Consider the following 15,068-nt stretch of genomic DNA (forward strand, 5'->3'; position numbering starts at 1 on the left):
TCCCGAGCCGTGAGTCGACAGGATCCGGGCGGTCCCGAGCCGTGAGTCGACAGGATCCGGGTGGTCCCGAGCCGTGAGTCGACAGGATCCGGGTGGTCGACAGGATCCGGGTGGTCCTAAGCCGTGAGTCAACAGGATCCGGGTGGTCGACAGGATCCGGGTGGTCCCGAGCCGTGAGTCGACAGGATCCGGGTGGTCGACAGGATCCGGGTGGTCCTAAGCCGTGAGTCGACAGGATCCGGGTGGTCGGCAGGATCTGGGTGGTCCCGAGCCGTGAGTCGACAGGATCCGGGTGGTCGACAGGATCCGGGTGGTCCTAAGCCGTGAGTCGACAGGATCCGGGTGGTCGACAGGATCCGGGTGGTCCTAAGCCGTGAGTCGACAGGATCCGGGTGGTCGACAGGAATCGATTGAGCTCCAACTTGTGCACAAAGAGATTGAACTTTGCTCAGTGTGGCGCCTTTTATTTTCATTTTATATTTTATTTTCTATTAATTATATAGAACATAGAAACATAGAAAATAGGTGCAGGAGGAGGCCATTCGGCCCTTCGAGCCTGCACCGCCATTTATTATGATCATGGCTGATCATCCAACTCAGAACCCCGCCCCAGCCTTCCCTCCATACCCCCTGATCCCCGTAGCCACAAGGGCCATATCTAACTCCCTCTTAAATATAGCCAATGAACTGGCCTCAACTGTTTCCTGTGGCAGAGAATTCCACAGATTCACCACTCTCTGTGTGAAGAAGTTTTTCCTAATCTTGATCCTAAAAGGCTTCCCCTCTATCCTCAAACTGTGGCCCCTCGTTCTGGACTTCCCCAACATCGGGAACAATCTTCCTGCATCTAGCCTGTCCAATCCCTTTAGGATCTTATACGTTTCAATCAGATCCCCCCTCAATCTTCTAAATTCCAACGAGTACAAGCCCAGTTCATCCAGTCTTCCTTCATATGAAAGTCCTGCCATCCCAGGAATCAATCTGGTGAACCTTCTCTGTACTCCCTCTATGGCAAGGATGTCTTTCCTCAGATTAGGGGACCAAAACTGCACACAATACTCCAGGTGTGGTCTCACCAAGGCCTTGTACAACTGCAGTAGTACCTCCCTGCTCCAGTACTCGAATCCTCTTGCTATGAATGCCAGCATACCATTCGCCTTTTTCACCGTCTGCTGTACCTGCATGCCCACTTTCAATGACTGGTGTATAATGACACCCAGGTCTCGTTGCACCTCCTCTTTTCCCAATCGGCCACTATTCAGATAATAATCTGTTTTCCTATTTTTGCCACCAAAGTGGATAACTTCACTATAGTTCCAGTAATATCTATAAACTGTAAATCATTTAATCGTATCTGGTGTATTGTCTGTTATTTGGGCGGGGTGGGGTACATCACGCAGCATCCACACAAACTGATTACCCAGTTTGGCGGGGCCGAGGGCTGTTACCCTAGATTACAGCGATCTAAGTGACCCTGAGGGTGGCCAGGGGGGCTACACTTTATTTGCCCCATGTGCATGAAAACACACAGTGAAATGCATCGTTCCTGTCAAATCCAATCAGCAGGTTTGTCCTGGGGGAAGACTGCAAGTGCCGTCACACTTCCAGGCATGGCAACTCCTGCAGGCTCACAACCCACAGGTGTGCCCACAATTTACTCATATGTCTTTCTTACCAGGAAATGTCTGCTCTTTAGCACTCAACAAGGGTGTGGAAAGGGGATTGTGTTTCCAACAGCTTAAGTGGTAATGAAACAAAATTGAGCCTCAAATCCCCTTTCACTAATCTTCAAAGTGTAAATTCTAATTTGCTTCTCCCCATGATACTTCCTTTAGAACCATGGTCTGTGCGCAGTTGTCTTTGTGCACTCCATCTTGTCAACCAGTGTCTCTCTCAGGAGGAGGTACCAATTAACAGGCCTGTGGTTTTGGCAGAAGGGAAGGATTTTTTTCCTTTGGGCTGTTAGCCTGAATCTGAGACAGTGAATAAACGCAAAGCACAGTGCAGGCTCTGCTTAATTCTGAATAATGCATCACTCAGAGGTGGTAAGAGATTGCCAGAAGAGACTTGCAACAGATTTTATGGATCAGACAGAAAAGAATTCCCTCCTACTTTTCCTGAAATAATCCATTTAATTGAAAACCATTTAACTGCTGATACCGAGGATCTGAAATATAAAGCAGAAAATCCTGGAATCAGACAAGAGTTCAGGCAGCATCTGTGGAGAAGGAAACAGAATTAATGTTTCAAGTCTTTCAATTATTCAACCCTGCAGTTGTGATGAAGGGTCTCGATTGCCCATTCCTCTCCATAGCCTGACCTGCTGGTTTCCTCCAACATTTGTGCGTTGTTTTAATTATTCCTGTTCCTTTCTCCAACAACAAGTCAAGAGAGGATGGGTCTTGCCCAGTGTAACCTTGGATTGGTGCCTTGCCTCACTCTACCTCCTGCATCAAAGATGTCAAGTTTCTCTCCAGAGATGAGAGTCTAACATGCAGACGGATTTACCAGTGCAGTATGAAGGAACATCAGCGAGATGTTCCGGATGAGATGTTAGGCAGGGTGCTGGCCCTCATCAGTCAGGGCATTAAATATAGAAGTTTGGTCATTACGTTGTAGTTATACAAATAATAGGAAAGCCATACTTGGACTATTAAGTTCAGTTTTGGCCGCCCTGCTGTAGGAAAGGTACCATTAAGCTGGAAAGAGGGCAGAAAAAGTTTACGCGGATGTTGTCTGGACTAGAGCAACTGGGTTATAGGAAGACATTGGGCAGGCTAGGGCTTTTTTTTCCATAGAGTCACGGAGCGCTACAACACAGAGAGAGGCCCTTTGGCCCATTCAGTCCATTCAAAATTGTTATTCTGCCTAGTCCCATCAACCCACACATGGACCATAGCCTCCATGCCCCTCTCCTCCAAACTTCTCTTCACTGTCCTCCAGACAGTGGTGCTTATATGGAACGAGCTGTCAGAGGAAGTGGTTGAGGCAGGTACAATAACAGCATTTAAAATATCACACATCAAAGTTGCTGGTGAACTCAACGTTTCAGGCCGAGACCCTTCGTCAGGACTAACTGAAGGAAGAGTGAGTAAGGGATTTGAAAGTGGGAAGGGGAGGGGGAGATCCAAAATGATAGGAGAAGACAGGAGGGGGAGGGATGGAGCCAAGAGCTGGACAGGTGATTGGCAAAGGGGGTATGAGAGGATCATGGGACAGGAGGTCCGGGAAGAAAGACAAGTCGGGGGGGGAACCCAGAGGATGGGCAAGGGGTATAGTCAGAGGGACAGAGGAAGAAAAAGGAGAGTGAGAGATAGAATGTGTGTACAAAAATAAATAACGGATGGGGTACAATGGGGAGGTGGGGCATTAGCGTAAGTTAGAGAAGTCGATGTTCATGCCATCAGGTTGGAGGCTACCCAGACGGAATATAAGGTGTTGTTCCTCCAACCTGAGTGTGGCTTCATCTTTACAGTAGAGGAGGCCGTGGATAGACATGTCAGAATGGGAATGGGATGTGGAATTAAAATGTGTGGCCACTGGGAGATCCTGCTTTCTCTTGCAGACAGATTGTAGGTGTTCAGCAAAGCGGTCTCCCAGTCTGCGTCGGGTCTTGCCAATATATAAAAGGCCACATCGGGAGCACCGGACACAGTATATCACCCCAGCCGACTCATAGGTGAAGTGTCGCCTCACCTGGAAGGACGTCTGGGGCCCTGAATGGTGGTAAGGGAGGAAGTGTAAGGGCATGTGTAGCATTTGTTCCGCTTACAGGGATAAGTGCCAGGAGGGAGATCAGTGGGGAGGGATGGGGGGGGACGAATGGACAAGGGAGTCACGTAGGGAGCGATCCCTGTTGGACCTTGCTGGTCAAAATGATGTGTCGTCTACTCTAAGACAGTGAGGGAACTTTGGGAAGTACTGTATGCCGTAGAATGGAAAGAGCCTGGCTCCCTCACATGAGTGTACGCAGACTATATAAATGCATGAGGGCTGTTTCTATTTGTCTCCAGTTGATATTTTATGCAGGTTGTGTATCTGGAGCAAACTGATTCATCAGGTTACCTGTTGAAGGGCTTCTATAAGAAGGGTAGCAGATGCATCAGCTCTAATACATCAGGATTCACATATTGTAGCCTGGATCAGAAATGCTGCCCCTTCTAACTACAAACAAGTACAGTCTCATTCCCAAAGCTAAATGTCAGCAGAGTTAGGTAGCCTCCAACCTGATGACACAAACGTCAGTTTTGCCTTTCAGTAATTTTTTTTCATCCCCTTCCCTCTTCTTCCATTTCCCACTCTGGCCTTTTACCTCTTTTCCTCACCTGGCTATCACCTCCCCCTTGAAGCCCCTCCTCCTTCCTCTTCTCCCATGTTCCACTCTCCTTTCCTATTAGATTCCTTCTCCACCCTTTTCCTTTTCCACCTATCACCACCCAGCTTCTTACTTCATCTCCACCCCCACTCATCTGGATTCACCTGTCACCTTCTTGCTAGTCTTCCTTCTCCTCTCCCCCACTTTTTTTATTTTGGCAACTTCCACCTTCCTTCTCAATCCTGATGAAGGGTCTCTGTCTGAAACGTCAACTGTGTATTCATTTCCGTAGATGCTGCCTGACCTGCTGAGTTCCTCCAGCATTTTGTGTGCGCCACTCCGGATTTCAAAGTTCAAAGCATCATCCACGTATGTATACTTTGCAGGTGGCCAAGTGGTTAAGGCATCTGACTGGCGATCTGAAGGTCACTATTTTGAGCCCCAGCCGAGGCAGTGTGTTGTGTCCTTGAGCAAGGCACTTAACCACACATTGCTCTGCGACAACACTGGTGCCAAGCTGTATCGGCCCTTGCCCTTCCCTTGGACAACATCGGTGTCGTGGAGAGGGGAGACTTGCAGCATGGGCAACTGCCGGTCCTCCATACAACCTTGCCCAGGCCTGCGCCCTGGAGAGTGAAGACTTTCCAGGCACAGATCCATGGTCTCGCAAGACTAACGGATGCTTTTTATTTATTTTTTTATGTATATATTATACAACCTTGAAACTCCTCTCCTGACAGGCAAACTGTCAGGGCGCTGAAGCAGAGACCCAAATCTCAGACTAAGTACTGTGCGCACTGTGATATTTACTGAGTAGCAAATCCAGAGGGGCAACAAAGTCGGTGTCAAAGTTCAGGCGGAGATTAAAAATTCTAGAGAAATCCAAAAACCAGAATCAGGAAACAGGCAGAGTCAATATTCAGACAGACAAGTCAGATACGAATGCTGGAAAGGCTCAGGAAAATTCACTGGCACAATCTGGCAACAAACAGGTGAAAACACAGGACTGAACTACACTGAGCAATAAACAGAGAGGCAGATGATAGGTGGAGCACAATGAGACACGGGTGGCAGCAATACAGGTAATAATGAGAGACGGAGTACTCAGTAATACAGGGGCTGAAATAGAGCAGGAGCAGGGACAGGAGCGCATGGCAATACAAAACCACAGACTGATGGCTAGGGGGAAGCACACAAAAAGACAGAGTTCAACTGGAGGTACTGACACGGCCACCAAGCAAAGAAATCTAAAAGAACCCATAAAAAAACCCATCAAACACCCAATGTGCAGAGCGAGGGAGAAAAAAGAACAAATTGTGCAAGCAATAAAAGTAAGCAAATAGTATTCAGAACAAAAGTGAGTCCATAGACGGGAAGCCCAGAGCAGACAAGGCAGGCCACAGCCTCAGTTCAGTGCAGAGATGAGTAACCGTCGTAGATCGGCAAGCAGAACCGGCCCAACTTTTACGTCTTCTCCCGACACCCTGGCATTTCAGTCCATCTGGCACGGCGCTTATATCATCAACGTGCTCCGGGGCTGGACCCCGCCACTGCTTTCCGGCCTGTACCCAACCTTTCCAAATTGTCCCAGCGCTCAGACCAATCAAACCGTGCTTTTTGTTTAGGTGTCTGGGCCTCGAATCTGCCTCCCCTACACTTTGACTTTGCCTCAAGTATGCCTCGGTCGACCTCACTTCAACTTTGCCTCGCACCTGCACGCCTTGACTCTCCACTCAGCCCTGCCTCTCCGTTGTTTGTGGTGATAGTTTATTGTAAACTTTACAAGAAGAAGCATTATTAATAAAGTGTTTAGTGGTACTCTTTGTTTTGTTCACCACCAGTAAGTAGCCAAGGGCCTCACCAGTGCCATCTCAAACAGACATCTGCAGAATCTCTTGTGTGAGGTTCAGACTCAGCTTTATTCAGCAATCACGTATGCGAACAATGCATTAACAATCTAAGGGTGTGCTGGGGGCGGCCCACAAGTGTCAGCACACAGTGCGGCGCCAAAATAACATACCCGTAGTGTTCAGCAGAACACCAGTAACAAAAACCACAGGAACACAACAGCAAAACTAAGCCCCTTTCATCCCTCCCACCCACACACACAGTCCTCCAACATCCTGACAGGCCACCTCCAGACCTCCAGCCTCCACTGGACTCGAGGACGCACTGGTGTTGGGCCTTCGCTTTCCAGTGGACTCACAGTGGCCGGGGCTTCAGCCACAGGGCATTGGCTTCCAGACTTCTGATCAGCTTTTGGGCTTCGGGCTTCCATCTTCTCTATGTACCTGTGATGCTGCTGCAAGCATGTTTTTCATTACACGTGTACATACATGTATCAATCTGAAGTGTCTCCGTTAGTCCTACTCCCTAGTCGGAGGGCAGAGCTTAGTTAAGATGGTGCTAAACGGCGACTCCTTTGTTTGCATCTTCAGAAACAGCTCTATTTCCACATTTGATATCTCTATTTTCCCTTTTCAGGGTTCTTTTGAAGACCCTGACTTGGAGTTACACATTGACTTCAGTTCCTGGCGGGAATAGGGCCCGCTCTCGGGGTGTCACGACTGACCTTTATCCAACATGCCAAGGGTGCAGCCTAATGATTCGGCTCACCTTTGGAGGCCTAGGATCTCAGGGCTCTGGAGACGGGTGGATCGAAGGTCAGTGTCCCGGACTGGTGCGTCGTGGGAGCTGGAAGATCTTTGGTTGTGGGCCCAGAGACCTGAGATATTTGGGCACAGAGCTCAGAAAAAGCAACACAATGGACTTTTAACATCATAAACCAGCGAGTTGTTTGTTATGTCTCCCCTCTCGCTGTGAAACGGGGACATCCCTTTCCACCTTATTAGGGAGAGAGAGAACCTGCAGTATGTCGAATGCAGGGTGAACGCATAGTCTTTGGGGTACGGCAAGTGTGTGTCTTTGCTGTTGCTTTTGCTGTACGCTTGAGTGCTCAGTGGTGGGTGCTGATGCTTTTTTTTTGCCCTTGGCGGGAAGAGGGATTGTTGCTCGCTGCCACTTACATGCGGGAGGGAAGCTGGGGGGGGGGGTAACTTTGGAGTTCTAACATTTAACTGTCATTCATTCTTTGGGGGCACTCTTCTGCTTTTGTGGATGGTTGCGAAGAAAAAGCATTTCAGGATGTATATTGTATACAGTTCTGACATTAAGTGTACCTATTGAAACCTTTTGTTTGCCTCTCATGTGCCCATTTACAGTCTTCCATTCCCCCACCGGTCTTTAAGGGCTAACTGCTGCCTGGCTTGCTGAGTTCTTCCAACAGTTTGTACATATAGTTCAGCATCTGCAGAATCTCTTCTGTCTAACTAACGACCCCACATCTTTGGGACAAGTGAGGAAACAAGAGTACCCAGGGAAATCACACACAGTCTCAGGCAAACTCCACACAGACAGCACTGGAGGCTGAGATTGAACCCGGTCTCTGGTATGGTGAGGTAGCAATATTACCTCTGCGTCACTGTACCTTCTGCAGGGAAAGAATCCTCTTGTCCTTACCCAGGATGGTTCACATGTCACTTCAAAGTTCAAAGTAACTTTACTATTTAAGTACAGATACGTCACCGTGCACTACACTGAAATTCATTTCCACAGGCGTTCATAATAGAACAAAGAAATACTATAGGATCAGTGAAAAATTTACACACAAAGAATGACAAATAACCAATGAGAAAAAGGCAAACTGTGCAAGTAAAAACAAATAAAAATCATAAATAAATAATACTGAGAATATGGGTTGTAGATTCCTTGAAGGTGATTCCATAGGTTGTAGAATCAGTTCAGTGCTGAGGTGAGTGAAGTTATCCACGCCGGTTCGGGAGTCTAATGGTTAAGCCTGGAGGTGTGGGATCTAAGGAGCTTTGAAGTAGCCCAGCATATTTCAGCTGGCTGAATTTGTTCTTGCATTGAACAACTTCCCTTTCACCTCCACTCACTCTCTCCAGTTAAAGGTGTAACTTCCCTTTCACCTCCACTCACTCTCTCCAGTTGGCATTCGAATGGGCTCAAGCTTTGCCTGTCTCTTTTGTGGGACATGTGTTTCACCCCAATCCCACAACTCTTTCTCAGATACACTGGTACCTTATTGATTCTCCGTCCCAATCCAACCCCTACCACTCTCTCTCAGATACACTGGCGATTGTAGTGGCTCTTATTCCCAACCCCACTCCCACATCGCTCTCTCAGATACTCTGGTGATCATAGTGGCTCTTATTCCCAACCCCGCTCTCACAACTCTTTCTCGATACACTGGAACTGTATTGGCTCTCATCCCAATCCAATCCCCACAACTCTTTCTTGGATACACTGGTGACTTTATTGACTCTTACAAACATAAGCCAAAGTGGACATTGATGTATAGGTAGCAGCCCACACAAAATGGTATTTGGTAAAGGCAAACCTGGGTGAAGAATATATTTTTTTTTCTCTAATTAAGTACTACCTTTTGCTCCTTTTATAGTAGGAAAGGCTTTACAAAATGAAAATGACCTTAAGCACCATCATCAGAGCCTGAAGACAGAACTAAGGAGCTGGTGGTAGACCTGAGGAGAGCTAAGGTACTGGTGACCCCTGTTTCCATCCAGGAGGTCAGTGTGGACATGGTGGAGGATTACAAATACCTGGGGATACGAATTGACAATAAACTGGACTGGTCAAAGAACACTGAGGCTGTCTACAAGAAGGGTCAGAGCCGTCTCTATTTCCTGATGAGACTGAGGTCCTTTAATATCTGCCGGATGATGCTGAGGATGTTCTACGAATCTGTGGTGGCCAGTGCTATCATGTTTGCTGTTGTGTGCTGGGGCAGCAGGCTGAGGGTGGCAGACACCGACAGAATCAACAAACTCACTTGTAAGGCCAGTGATGTTGTGGGGATGGAACTGGACTCTCTGACGGTGGTGTCTGAAAAGAGGATGCTGTCCAAGTTGCATGCCATCTTGGTCAATGTCTCTCATCCACTACATAATGTACTGGGTGGGCACAGGAGTACATTCAGCCAGAGACTCATTCCACCGAGATGCAGCACTGAGCGTCATAGGAAGTCATTCCTGCCTGTGGCCATCAAACTTTACAACTCCTCCCTTGGAGGGTCAGACACCCTGAGCCAATAGGCTGGTCCTGGACTTATTTCATAATTTATTGGCATAATTTACATATTACTATTTAACTATTTATGGTTCTATTACTATTTATTATTTATGGAGCAACTGTAATGAAAACCAATTTCCCCCGGGATTAATAAAGTATGACTATGACTATGACTATAAATTGTCAACCTAATGTGAGGGAGTCTCCGAAAATGATAGAGATGTGGGGTGAACAGGTGAGCTGAGGTTTTTGCTGGAGGACTGGAGGGTTGATATGGACAAACTAATTTGATGCAAAATCAGTGGTGAACTATCACCAATCCTGTTCTTGACGTGGACAAAGTTGTTCGGCTGTGGAGAAGGAATCAAGGGAGGGGAGCCATCGGGATGCTCCCAGAAAGGCCGGGACAGGTAGGCTGATCAACTTGCTCCCTATCTCCCTGCACTGTGAGAGTCTATGGGTCTGGAATTTGACACAGGACAAACACACAAACAGCATAATTTGGAAAAAAGATTGTTAGAACACAGTACAGTACAGCTCCAGAACTGGTCTTTCAGCCAATAATGAGCTAATTCAACTAGGGATTAAAAACTTACTAGACTAGTTCCTTCTGTCTGCACAAGTCTGTATACTTTCAGCCTACTGTATATTCATGTGCTTATCTAAGAGTCTTTAAATATGCTTCTATCGTACTTCCCCTGCTAGCAGCACATTCCAGACACCCAATACTTTCTGTGTAAAAAGCATGCACACCTGCCTTGGATGTGCCCCCTCTCACCTTAAATGAATGCCATCTAGTATTAGACACTTTGACCCAGGTAAAAGTGTCCTCTATCGATGCTCCTCACGAGAGAGCCATGAGGAGAACATTTTTCCATATAAGTGGTTATCCTCTGAAACTTGCTCCAATATCAAGTAATATTGTATATATATATCTACCATGTTTGATTAAGCATTCTTGTTCGCTTAAATAATTCATTACGGGTTATCTGTAAAATACGTTAATTGCATATGTCATCATGCTAGCATGTGATACGTGTGTGATAAGCAATAAGTGTGATAAGTGATAAGTAAACGAACTGCACCTGCATTCCTAGACTCCTGTATCTTTCTTTGAATTGGTTTAATAGTTTGAAGTTACAAAACATAACACTCCCAGAAAAGGCAATGGAAAGATCATCAACAAGGGCTTAATAGAAACTAGCGATAATAACCTACAGGATTACAAAAAAAGAGTTGGAAAATATGTCTGATGGAATTTCTCTCTTAGAAGCCAACATAGATTGATGAGCCAAATGACCTTCTTTTCAAAAGTCTGTTGATTCTATAATAGGATTGGTAGCAGGCCAGTCATCAGCAGAGTTTGCAGAGCTTTGCAATATTGCTGTCAGCTACAATATCTTGACATGAACTAGTGAGTGAAAATTCGATGGTAATATATCTCAAAGATATAGGCTATGTTGGTTTTCATATCATCAGTCCCTCTGGAGACTCAAGACAGCCACAAGTAATATTCTTTGCTTGTGTTCTTCGTTAAAGGGTCGTGCCCTCTTCTGAAAATAGACCTCAGTTTCATCAAAGTGACAGATTTCTATAGCAATCACTTACTCAAGGTAGGAGAGTTCTGGGCTGCACTTCAACACGACCACATGTCGTTTTAACCAAACTTTACAGAAGATATAGCCTACTTTCAGATTGAGTAGATGTACTTGACTCAGTTGATAAAACCCACAAGTGTACATGTTTGGTCAAGGTTTATGTGCTCATTACATCGCAGGCACATCCCTCCCCACTATTGGTAATATCTATAGGAGGCGCTGCCTTAACAAAGCAAAACCCATCATCAAAGATATCCACCACCTGGGCCATGCCATCTTCTCAAAGCTACCATCTAGCAGGAAAACACAACACCTCAAGTCCCACACCAGCAGGTTCACAAGTAACTACTTCTCTTGAACCAGTCAGTTCTTGAAGCAAACAACACAACAGTTTGGTCACACTATGACCTAATTGATCACTCTGCACTAAAATAAACTTTGCTTTTCTATTCTAATTGTGTACTTGTAAAAGATGTGCAGTATATACAGTAATTTATGTTTTTCCTGTGAATGCTGCTTATCTGGTGCTATGTGGCTTTGATGATGCTACAAGTAAGTTTTTCATTGCATCTGTGCACATGGCAATGAATTTGACTTTGACTTTGAATTCCAGAACTTATTGCCAAGGAAACCAAAGGTTCCATCATTCGCTGTAAAGTGATAAAAATTAACTGACCACAATTGAGGAGCACAGCGATCTCAGAAGGTAAGAAATTAGATAGGCCAGTGGTATGCCTGACCTCATTGCAACTGGATTTGAATACAAGACTGATGTTCAGAATTATAGAGTGAAATGGCATGGAATCAAGCTCTTTGAACCAACTCATGCATGCCAAACTAGGTGCCTTCATTCGCTAGTCCACTTGTTTTGACCTCTCTAAACACTTCCACGTATCTGTGCAGATAGAACCCTGATGAGACCAAATCTCAAACACTATGAAATGCCTTTGACAAGGCATCTCAATTCGAAATACTGACTACATTTTTCCATAGATCCTGCCTGAGCTGTGTGTTTTCATTAAAGATTTCCAACATCTGCAAATTAATTTGATTTCCATTTAACCTGGAATACTGTCCACAGGAATAGCCTCCATACATAAAGAGAATATAACTAAAGATTATTACATAATTCATGTCGTTAAACTAGAGAGTGCAGGAAAGATTCACAAGTCTGCTGGTTGGATCAGAGGGCTTGAGTTCTAAAGAGAGATTTGATAGTTTGGGACTGGTTTTCTTGGAATGTAGGAGCCTGAAGGGTGAACTTAGAGAGGTTTATAAAATTGCAAGGTGCATAGATAAGGTGAAAGGTCACAATCTTAGTCCAAAACTAACAGATATAGGTTTAAGGTGAGAGGGGAAAGACCATGGGAGATCTGAGGGGCAGGTTTTCATGCAGAGGCAGGTGGAATCTATGAAATGAGCTGCCAGAGGAAGGAGTCCATTCATGTACAACAATAACATTTAAAAGGATGTGGATTTGTGAAATGAAGTAGTGGAGCAGGATACGATTACATTTAAAAACATCAGACAGATTCATAAATAGGAAAGAATTAGAGGGATATGGGCCAACTGCAGGCAACTATGTTTAACATAGATAAGCATTTGGGTTAGCATAGATGAGATGGGCCAAAGGGCCAGTTTCTGTGCTGTATAATAAGAAGATATAATTGTGATGGACAAAGATTCACCGGATTGATTCTGTCATAACGGGGGCGCTGGGAGTAGACCCAGATGAAAGACACAGACACTGAAGTACTAGGAACAAGACTAGGTTTATCAAGAAAGCAAGGGAAGTGGGGAAGAAATGATGCTGGACATTGACACAGGCCCTGGACGAGACTAGGATACATGGCCTGGGCTAGGACTTGACTAGGAAAGCGGAACCAGGACAAGGAACTAGGAACTAGGAACCTGGGCTAGGACTCTGAGCCAGAGACTGGACAGGAGCCCGAAACCTGGGTCTTGACTCGGGCTTGAACCCCAGATCTAGGCAAGGACAAGACGTGCTACAGGACTGGACGTGGCTACAGGACTGGAGGAGGCACATGGACAGGACGAGAACCCGAAGTCTTGCCTTGGTCTTGGCAGCACAGGAACACAGAGCCGTGTTCTTGGCAGAACAGGAACACAGAGCCGGGGTCTTGGCAGAACGGGACTTGGGACCGGGGCTCTACACAGAGTCAGGACCCCTCCTAGGGAGCAGGACATAGGGCCGGGACTCATACACAGAACACTGAGAGACAGTTCTCCACTCAAGGTAACGACAAATGACCAGACCTACCCAGCAGAGGCGAGGGCACAAGAGACAGTTCCCAACACAAGGTAGCAGCAAACGGCCGGACCTACCTAGCAAAAGCATGGATACAGACATGGTTCCCAACTCTAGGTAGCAGCAAACAGCTGGACCTACCTAGCAAAGGCGTGGACGCAGAGACAGTTCTTAACATAAGGTAGTGGCAAATGGCCGGACCTAACTAGCGAAGGCAAGGACACAGAGACAGTTCTCAACTCAAGATAGCAGCAAATGACCAGACCTACCAAGCAAAGGCGAGGACACGAAGAGACAGTTCCAAACAACAAAAGACAGTTCCTTATCTAGACACAGCAAGGCTCCGGTTTTGCTCCAGCAGTAGAACTTGACAGCAATACAGGCGAGGACGCAAGTGAGGTTGCAGGCAAGGCTTCAGGAGGAAGGTGAAGGGAACTGTCCAGCAAATGAAGCTGAACCCAGGAGCTTTTTATGTAGGCAGCCCAAATGAGAATCAGGTGCCTCAATTAGAGCACCCAATAGAACAAGGGAAAACCGGAAAACCTGAAATAAGGAACTATGGACCGGAATGCCGCCTTCATGGACTGGACCACGACTGATTCCTGGGATAGAAATTTAATCATACAGGCAAAGGTTAAGGGCGCAGGACCTGCTCTCTCTAGGATAATGAGACTAAAATTCAAGCTCAAGTTCAAGTTGAATTGTCATTCAACCCTACAGAGGAATACAAATACTGCCAAATGAAGAGCATTCCTCTGGGGATAAGCTGAAAAACAGAGTATCAACTTATCTTCAACTGAGTGATGAATGGAGGCCAGCACTGAGGCGAGGAGCCACCCCTCCAGCCCAACAGGAACTTCAGCTCTCTAAATCACTGCCTCCAAGGTCTACTTCCCTGGGCGGCTGCGATAGGCAACCCCGTGGTATGAGAGCCTGGTCTGTGCAACAACCGAGGCCATGCAGCCATCGTCCTCACCAATGAACCAGTGAAATGGGTTTGGGGTATTCTACACTACCAACAGGGTCTTGTAATCACAAGAAAGGCATCCAAGACAATCATTTGCACCATTTGTTAGTCCATGCATCGTCTCTGCACACTGCTTCTGATGCCTTCCACCTCGGATGACAATAGCAGACAGCAACACTGTACACAACAAGTCCAGCTCCACTGTAGAGCTAGCTCACCAGTAGAACAAACATGTCACACTTAATCTTCTCAATATCCAACAGTGTCTTCACAAAAACGATGCAAAGTCCAACAATTACACCTTTGTTTGGACCTGGACAGGCTGCTGCAACTCTGCATGCCAACATCTTACTGGAAGATTAAAGATTATGTTTATTTGTCACATTACATTGAAACATTTAATAAAACGCATCAAGATCTCATTGGGATGCACAAAGATTGGCAAGAGGCTTGAAAGGTTTTGATGTGGAGTTGCAGGACTTTCCTCCCTATGTCTTCAAAATCAAGACAGAGGACACCCAGATAAAGATGCATTTCTCTCATTGCTAGACAGTGCTGCCTTAGTATTAACTGCATCATGGTTGGGAAACAATAAAGAGCAAGGCTATAGATTGTGAGGTCAAGAGTCCGTCTTATCAGACTAGGGGACCATTCAATGCTAGAAAATAATGCAAAGCATCATGAAGAAAAACAATTGCTGTCAGTGGAAGGAGATTTATTAGGAGTTTTCAGAAGATAACTTGATAAATAGCTGGATGTAAAATATGTCAGACTCTGTGGGACAAGGTGCTGGTTGTCTCTGGCTCAGTA

The sequence above is a fragment of the Mobula birostris genome, chromosome 2, assembly GCF_030028105.1.
Source record: "Mobula birostris isolate sMobBir1 chromosome 2, sMobBir1.hap1, whole genome shotgun sequence".
NCBI lineage: Eukaryota > Metazoa > Chordata > Chondrichthyes > Myliobatiformes > Myliobatidae > Mobula > Mobula birostris.